Raw genomic sequence first — 8,766 nt, forward strand, 5'->3', positions numbered from 1 at the left:
ACTGTAGAAAGTACAACATCCCATGGAATTGATATTGTAGAAAGTACAACATCCCATGGAATTGATATTGTAGAAAGTACAACATCCCATGGAATTGATATTGTAGAAAGTACAACATCCCATGGAATTGATACTGTAGAAAGTACAACATCCCATGGAATTGATACTGTAGAAAGTACAACATCCCATGGAATTGATATTGTAGAAAGTACAACATTCCATGGAATTGATATTGTAGAATTTTGTTTGAGCTTTACTTTTTTGGTTACGTTCTAGCAAGACGTGTTCCTTTTTAAGATATTTATTTTGAGAATTGCATACAATGTGTTTTTGTCATACTCAACCCCCATTCCTTCTCCAACCGCTCCAAAATCTACCCCACTTCCCCGCTCTCCTCAATTTCATGGCTTGTTTGTTTGTTTTTTAATACCACGGTGAGTTTAATTGTGTTGTCCATGTACTCCCAGGTATGGAGCTAGCTACTGTAGCATGGTTGACACACCAAGGGACACACCCTTAATGAAACTGTCTCTCCCTCGTCGTAATTGTTAAAGACACGGTGACTATGGAGTCACCCTCTGTTTTTGAACTTGGTCACATTAGATCTTCTGTCATCAAATCCTTTGACATTGTTGGCGCGTGCTTCAGCGCCCTGTGTGTGGTAAAGCTGAGCGATGTCCAGCTTGACCATTGCAGATGTGTTCTCTGTCTCTTAGTATGTCTGTGAGGGCATCTCTCCTGCCAGGCTTAAGCATCTTTCTGGGCATTTTTCAGTCTTGTTTAAATGTTGCCTGCTTGCCATGTTGGTTACTGAGAGATCGGCTGACCTGAAAACAGTGAGAAATGACCTTCTTATTTTAAGTAACTCTTTGCCTTAAAGTCAATATGCTTTTACCAGCTTTCTCTCGGCTGCTGATCACCCAGTACAATGTCTTCTGATCTTTATTTTCAAACATTTTTATCCTCATATTTTAGCGTGGGCCTTGAGAACAGAGCATCATTTAACTTTGAGTTTTAATGAAGAATGAAAGCCTTTGATTTTTTAATCGAGTCTGCAATCTATTACATTTAATTGGTGATAAATTTAGCTTTAAAACGGTTTCTTTATAGCATACTGTCTGCTGCGCCCACTTCCTGCTTTCTGTTTTCTCGTCTCCCTTTGGAGTGAAATTTTTATCGTTCCATATTTATCTTAAATTTTTTACATTTTCACTCTATTTTGAATACTCACCTTGGTTATTTAACTTATGATAAATCCAACATTCCAATAGTGCCCACATGCGCACAGACACATATGCACACATATGCATGTACACATGCACACACACACACACCATAAAATGTTGGTCATTTTATAAACTTGGGGTTCTCTTGGCTTTGCTGAAACCTTATCCTTTCCTTCGCTCTTCGTTTCTCCTCCATCCCTAACCTACCACTTAGAATTCTTTTTTCTCTGCCTGAAGAACTGTCCTCACTGTGCTTTCACTGAAGCGTCCTGGAAATAAACCCCTGGTTTGTTGTCTGCACACACCTGTGTATTTCAACTCCTGGAGCCTCTTCCTACTGAGGGTGGTGGTCAGTGACGGTCAGTGTTAGCAATTATTTTCTTCTACTCTGCTGAAGACAGTGTGCTGAGGCTTCACGCTACTGTCCCACTACAATTACTTTTGCTTTTTATTCTTTAATCTGTTTTATGACTTTTTCATGATGGGATCAAGCCTCACACATGCTAGGCAAGTGCTGTACTATTGAGCTAAACCCTCAGCCTGGACATTTCTAAAGCAATCTTTCTTTTTTATCCCTAACCCTTTAAGGGTATAATTGTTCATAGTTTCCCCGTCACGTACATTATTCACTTGTTTCTGCTAGAATTCCTGGAGCTACTTTTTTTGGTTTTGTTTTTGGTTTTGGTTTTTTGTTTTTGAGACAGGGTTTCTCTGTATTGTTTTGGAGCCTGTCGTGGAACTCACTCTGTAGACCAGGCTGGCCTCGAACTCACAGAGATCCGCCTGCCTCTGCCTCCTGAGTGCTGGGATTAAAGGCGTGTGCCACCAATGCCAGGCCTAATTCCTGGAACTTTTAAATCTGTAGATTCAGGTGCCTTTAGGGGAAAATTCTCAGTCATTATTTTTATCCAACGTCAGTTGTGTCCAAGACTCCTCTGGAATATCCAAGTGAACAAACGTGAAAGCGCCTCACTGTCTTCCCTGTCTAACATTCATTGCTACCTTTGCCCTTGTGTGTTCTTCTGAACAATCTTCAAGCTCACTGATTCTCTCTTCTGCTGAATCTTGTTAGACGGATGCCTAAACTGCAAGCTGTTGAAATGATCCGCTGTGTTGCTGTGTTGGCAAATTCTGCTGTGTTTCTTTGTTCTTGCTTGAATCTAATATGTCGCTTTTCATGGTTTCACATACTCCGCTAACTTCCTCACACACATCTTCTCCGTCCCTGAAAACATTAAGTATGGTTTCTGCACAGCCGCTCTCCACTGTTCCTCTGTCTGGTTCCTTCCTGACCGTGCTTCTGCTGCTTCTTATTTCAACTGATTCATTTTCAGGTGGTGTTTTGCTTTGCTGTGTGCTTGAGGCTGTGCTTTTAAAACTACTTGTAGATGGCCAGCAAGATGGCTCAGCAGGTAAAGGTGCCTGCTACCAAATCTGATGACCTGAGTTCAATCCCTGAGACCTCACATGGTAGAAAAAGAGAGCTGACTCTCACAAGTTGTTCTCTGACCTCTACACAGTCACTGTGGCATGTTTCCCACACACTAAACAAATGATAAATAAGTAAGTGAAAATTTATTTGCTAAAAAATTTTTTTGAAGCAGACTGAGAATTTCCCCCTAAAGGCACCTGAATCTACAGATTTAAAAGCTCCAGGAATTAGGCCCAGCATTGGTGGTGCACACCTTTAATCCCAGCACTCAGGAGGCAGAGGCAGGCGGATCTCTGTGAGTTTGAGGCCAGCCTGGTCTACAGAGCGAGTTCCAGGATAGGCTCCAAAAAAAAATTTGAAGCAGAGAGAAACTAGGAGGAAGAATCTAGGCATGGATTTCACCAGCAGACTCAGAACAGGTTCTTGAACTCACTGTGTGCCAAGGATGGCCTTAAGTTCCTGATTCCTCCTGCCTCCACCTGATGAGTGCCAGGGTTACAGATAAGCACCACCATGCTCAGACCATACAGCTATTCTGGCCCTCAGATGATGTCATTTTCCCCAATGCAATCATTGTTGGTTTACATCAGACCCTGGAGGCACCGTCAAGTTCATTATCACACATTTCTTGCTCATGACTCGAGAAGCCTCCATCACCCCGAGGGCTCAGACCCGGGACAGAGCTCATGAAAAGGCTGCTTTACGTCCATCCCACCGTCATCGCCAGCAGGTACCTCTGCTAAGTCTCAAATCAAGGCATGGCAAGGTTATCCTGATGACTCCGGGTTCCAACTTCACGGCTCCCCCGGCCCAGAGGGCTGGCGAATACTTCCCCTCTGAGCTCTGCGTCTCAGATTTCTGTTGTGGAATATTTGTACACTCTGTGAAGATGTATTGCTGTGATTTGGTGTAATCAAACGCTGAATGGCCAATAGCTCAGCAGAAGGTATAGATGCAACTTCCGGAAAGAAAGAGAGAAACTAGGAGGAGGAATCTAGACACGGATTTCACCAGCAGACTCAGAGCTGGTCAGGTGTGCTATACTAAGGAGAGGTGACTGAGCCATGTGGCAGAACACAGATTAGCAGAAATAAGTTACTTAAGTTATAAGAACTAGTTAGAAAAAGGCCTAAGCTAAGGCCAAGCTTTCATAGTTAATAACAAGTCTCCATGTTGTTATTTGTGGGTTGGCAGTCCAAAGGTAGTCTGGGACAAGAAAGCTTGCTACAGATTTCTATTTGCCCTTTGGTCAACAGAAGTCCTGAGCATCATTCTCCCCAGATTCCTGCTATGTTACTCACTCATTGCTGCTCTCCAGGATTTGTTTAATATCACTCAAATGTCATTGGTTATTTTAGGTCTGAATTATCCTACCCACTATTAACAAAAGAAAAAAAAGTGTCCTTCGATACTTCAAGCCATGCCTTCATTGCCATTATATCATCCACATGAAGTAAATATCAGGGAATAAATACCGTTGAGGTCTAGGGTAGAGAGATTCTGTGGGAACCCAGAGAGCTGAGTAAACCGTTGATGCGACTGTGAACACAGGAGCCCCTCCCTTCCCCTTCTCTCTCCTTACTGCTCACCTGTGTAACCGCTGCCTCACGAAACCAATTCATCTTCTCCACAACCTTCAAACATGTCCTCACCTTTTCATGTTTTCCATCTTTTAAAAAAAATCCCTGGGTGTTGGTGGCACACGCCTTTAATCCCAGCACTCGGGAGGCAGAGGCAGGCCCATCTCTGTGAGTTTGAGGCCAGCTGGTTTACAGAGTGAGTTCCAGGACAGGCTCCAAAACAATACAGAGAAACCCTGTCTCCGAAAATATAAATAAATAAATAAATAAAATCAAGAGCAATTCTTTTCTTGTATATTCAAAGGGCTGAATTTCTTTTCCTTGAGGGAAAAAAGTTGTTTGCACCAAACCATGGGAGACTTTCAAAAACGATGTTGAGTGAGGATTTCTCACTTTGACAGGAAGTGGGAAAAGCCTCCAAAGCACACTGGAGAGAAAATGCCACTCAGAAACATGGCCTCTCGTGCTTAAAGTCATAATGACCATGATTCCTGTACAACATTTATTGGACTAAAATTTGCACTCAACAGAGAAATGTGCCCCGACACGGTTTTACCTCGCCTGTGCCTTTCGTTTCTGTAGCCCTGCCACCAGGACCTGTCCACGAATGTAAGGGTGACACTGTGCTTCCTGTGTCCCCATTCCTCACCATCCTCATGCTCAGTGTCGCTCCCCGGTGAGCATCTGAAAGCATCAGCCTCAGAGAAGACGTGGATCTCAGAAAAACCCTGAGGAAGCAACCCAACAAGGACACTGAGCTGATTAGGGCAAAGCTCCAAGTCCGAATTCCCTGAGTTTAGACGGTCCTCAAATCCTCATGCTGCCTCCAAAGCCTTCAGCCTTACAAACTGCCGTGTTTTCCTTTCCAATGGACACAAATGCGCATTAGGTGAATTTCTACATCTGTGATAAACAAGAATCCTACAAATAAAAAGGATTCTTGTTAGTGGCAAGACAACATAATAAATTTTAAGGTCTATTTAAGGTCCTCTTCATATTTCTATTATAAAGCGACAAAAAAAATCTAATAAATACCTACAAGGTGAATTCTGTTGTGATGAAAACCAAATGTATAAAATCAACTTACAATCTGTTTTATTAGACACATCTGGTCAAACCAGCACAGAGAAAAGTGTCCCCTCCTGAAACCCTTTGGTCCTGCGTCACAGTGTACACCTGCTGCATGGTCCTGTGAGGCTGCACCTGCTCACTGTCCTGAGAGGCTGGCTGGCTGGCTTCCTCTTGTCCATGCTGAACACTCCACTGGAGTTGCTCAGAATGACCTGGACGCTCTCCTCACTGACGGCAGGAGGTTCAAGGGCAAGCAGAATCCCCTGGGGGTAGGAGGGTCCTGTGCTCCTTGAAGCAGTGTTAGGAGGTTCTGGGCATGCTCACTAGCATCTGTGGGTGCCTAAGTCAGCCAAGCTAGGCAAGAGGTTGTAAGTAAGCCCTAACATTTCCCAGCACCATGCTCACCAACTCTAGATGGCATCTCAGCCCACGGCTCAAGAGCCACACCCGCCATTTTCCTTTTCTCTGTCAATTCTCCTGAGCAAAAGACAAAGCAGGCATCAGCAGAGGAACTGTCATTGCTACTAGCATTCAGAGGGGTGCCCTCAACTCCCCATGTGCTCCTGGTGATGCTGTCCGTATCTGCAGTACCCAGGAGAGCAGACTGTGTGCGTGCTAAAGGAAGGTCCTAGGGGCACTGTGAATGGACAGACACATGCCAAGCTGTGGTCAACGCAGCCACTTCAGAAGGACCCGCTGTCACCAACCTTCCTCGCCTCTTAGATTTTGCAGACTTTTGCTGACTCGGTGAGCTTCAAACACCAGACCTATCAGACATACTGACTCGCAATTAATTGAGTTGCACCTCCAAAAAGCATCTGACTTGCAAATGATCTCAGTGGGTTATTCCAAGCCTGGTTAGCCACTAAGCAATGGGACCATGATATAACGGGACTCCAGGATGCCAGGTTTAAGAGTTAGGGCAAAGACATAGCTGGAAAAGATGGAATTCATCTCCCTGCCAGAGAACCATCTCTTCCAAGATGTTCTTTGAAAGAAAGTACCCCAGACTTCTACTAGCAAGAAGTGCAGTGAAATCTAAACAAAGACTTCAAAATTCCTACCATAGAGGGTAGGCATGCAGCCGCCCCTGTTGACCTGCCCCGGGTTGCAGGAGCCTGGAATGGGAGAGGATGGAATGGGAGAGGATGGATAGGTATGAAGTGTATGCCCCTGCCCCACCCACTGCTGCTTAGAGAGAATGCCATGAGGGCACATTGCAGAGGCAGGGTGGGCCCTTCAGAGCTGTCTGTCTGAGGCCTCCCTGGCACTAGCTTCTGCAGAAAGCGGAGATCCAGGACTCCTCTTGGAGTCATCAGGAGAGTGCCAGTGTCTCTGAAGTGAAGCCTTTTTCCTTCAGGGAACCAGACTCTGGGAATCGCAGCTGAGCCAGTCCGGGCTCTGCTCCACCCATGGTGTCTGGCCAGGCATCGTGGTGCCCACAGCTTCTTGACCATTACCTCATCGCCAAACACTTTAGGGTACCCCTCCCAGCAGCACAGAAAGAAGAGGAGAAGCCAAGGTTCCAGCTCAAACCAGGCACTTCCCCTGGGCTCCCTCCGATGAGCCCCCAGGAGCTGTGTCCTACACTGTCAGGGACTGCTCCCTCTCATCATGGGTGATAACATAATGGGCCAGGCATGTACCAGGGGACACTTTCACGGTGTGGTTCCCCAGCAGGAAGCTTGAGTCCTGACTCCTCAATGCCCAAGTGCGGAAGGAAGAAAACCCTACATATTTCTGGCTCACACATGTTTACATTACATGGACAAAAAAGCATACACTATCCCCAACCAACTCATAGCCATGTTGATGTCCACTGTCCAGGTTGTCGGTCACCCATGAGGTCTCTACAGCAAGCTGTGAGAAGGTAACGAGAATGGACTGGGGAAGTCCACTTACCTGTGGGCTGTGGGTAGACCAGGCTGAGCCAGTCTGGGGGTGACCGCCCCAGGAGGTGAATCTAGCAGGGTTGCTAGGGGAGACAGTAGCTCTAAGCCAAGGCATTTGGGTTGAAATAGGGCCCTAGGGAGCATCTGAGAGCGCAGGCTCCCCCTCTTAGGAGCAGATGACAGTTAAACTGGCCATCAAAGGCCGGCAAAAATATTTCCAGATCAGACAAGGTCTCATTTTCACTGAGGGCTTCAGGAGTCTTGGGGAAACAGTCACAGATGTAGCAAGAGATGAAAGTTAGCTAAGGGGCAGAGTCTCTCTACGGCAGGTCACCAAGGTCTCAGGTTCACCCACTCAGTCCAGCCCAGGCTCCCCTGGCACCCCAGGAGCACACGCACTACAAACCACAAGCTGCAGCCAGGCTCCCTCTCCACCTCAGCTGTGAGAAATCTGGGAGCTTGACACGAGCCAAGCATTTGCCTTTCCTCGGGACGGTATGTCAGCTCCTTCTTGCCGTTGTTAAAAGGCAAATTCTAAATCTACAGTTTCTTTCAGAACTCCGGCTCCTCTTCTCCAGAATCAAACCAAAGCCAAGCCGAGTCCTGTAAAGAGAAGATCTTATTCTAATCATGTAAGAACTTTTGATCAGGGCTGGCGAGATGGCCCAGTGGTTGAGAGCAATGGCTGCTCTCCCCAGAGGACCTGGGTTCAATTCCCAACACCTACACGGCAGCTCACAACTGCCTGTAACTCGAGTTCCAGGGGATCTGACGCCTTCATACAGACACACATGCAAGAAAACACCAATGCACATAAAATGAGAATAAGTAAATCACTAAAAATGCTTTTTTAGAAAGCGAGCAAGCAAGCTCGATCATTTGGGGGTTGTGACGGCCTCACTGCTCCAGCAGGTCTTCTCGGGTGTGGCGTCACAGAGGAGAGTCAACGGGATGTGCAACTATGAATTTTCCTTAGCCTCTCCAATGCACCTTTCTCTATCATCCCCATGAGTCCTGCCTGACTTTGTCCTCACTGCTCGGGACTCTTGCATCCATCCGGCACCTGGCCATACTCTCCCCTCCGGGCCCTGCCTTCAGCCATACCTGTTGCTGAATCGGGCTCAAGGACAGACAGATCATGGATCTGTGTTGCCAAGCATGACTCAGAAAGACCTCCTCAAAGCGCGTGATTAACGATGGAACTGGCAGGCTTTTGGTAGAACAATGCTCTGTAAAGTCAGCCGCAGATGAAGCCTGTGTTTCCTCACACCATGCTGTCATCTGCTTGCTCGGCACACTCTTCCTTTATCTTCTTGTTGAGGGCCTACTGTGTGCCAGGCGTCTGCTGAACATCTGGACATACCAAGACACGGCATAAGAAATCAAGAATAATATTCATACCACCACCCTGAACCCAGGGCCACATCGGTCCTGGATAGGTCAGCTCTTGCTGTGTGTTTATACTAACCTGCCTCTATCCCCCTGCAACAGATGGCTTTAGCAACACGTGAGAGCACCGAAGTACCGTTCAGAATGCACAGAGTCAGAGTACGCGCTGTACTGAC

The 8,766-nt window shown here is 46.4% G+C and overlaps 1 long non-coding RNA gene across 1 annotated transcript; it reads right to left on the bottom strand.

Moving 5' to 3' along the window:
- Positions 1-322: 322 nt before the first annotated feature.
- LOC121132880 lies at positions 323-8,550 on the bottom strand. Its single transcript, XR_005869587.1, has 3 exons — positions 8,306-8,550; positions 4,795-7,804; positions 323-827 (listed from the first exon to the last, which is right to left on the bottom strand). It is a non-coding gene; the product is annotated as an uncharacterized LOC121132880 (long non-coding RNA).
- Positions 8,551-8,766: the final 216 nt, after the last annotated feature.

The sequence above is a fragment of the Mesocricetus auratus genome, unplaced genomic scaffold (genome assembly GCF_017639785.1).
Source record: "Mesocricetus auratus isolate SY011 unplaced genomic scaffold, BCM_Maur_2.0 Super-Scaffold_100018, whole genome shotgun sequence".
NCBI lineage: Eukaryota > Metazoa > Chordata > Mammalia > Rodentia > Cricetidae > Mesocricetus > Mesocricetus auratus.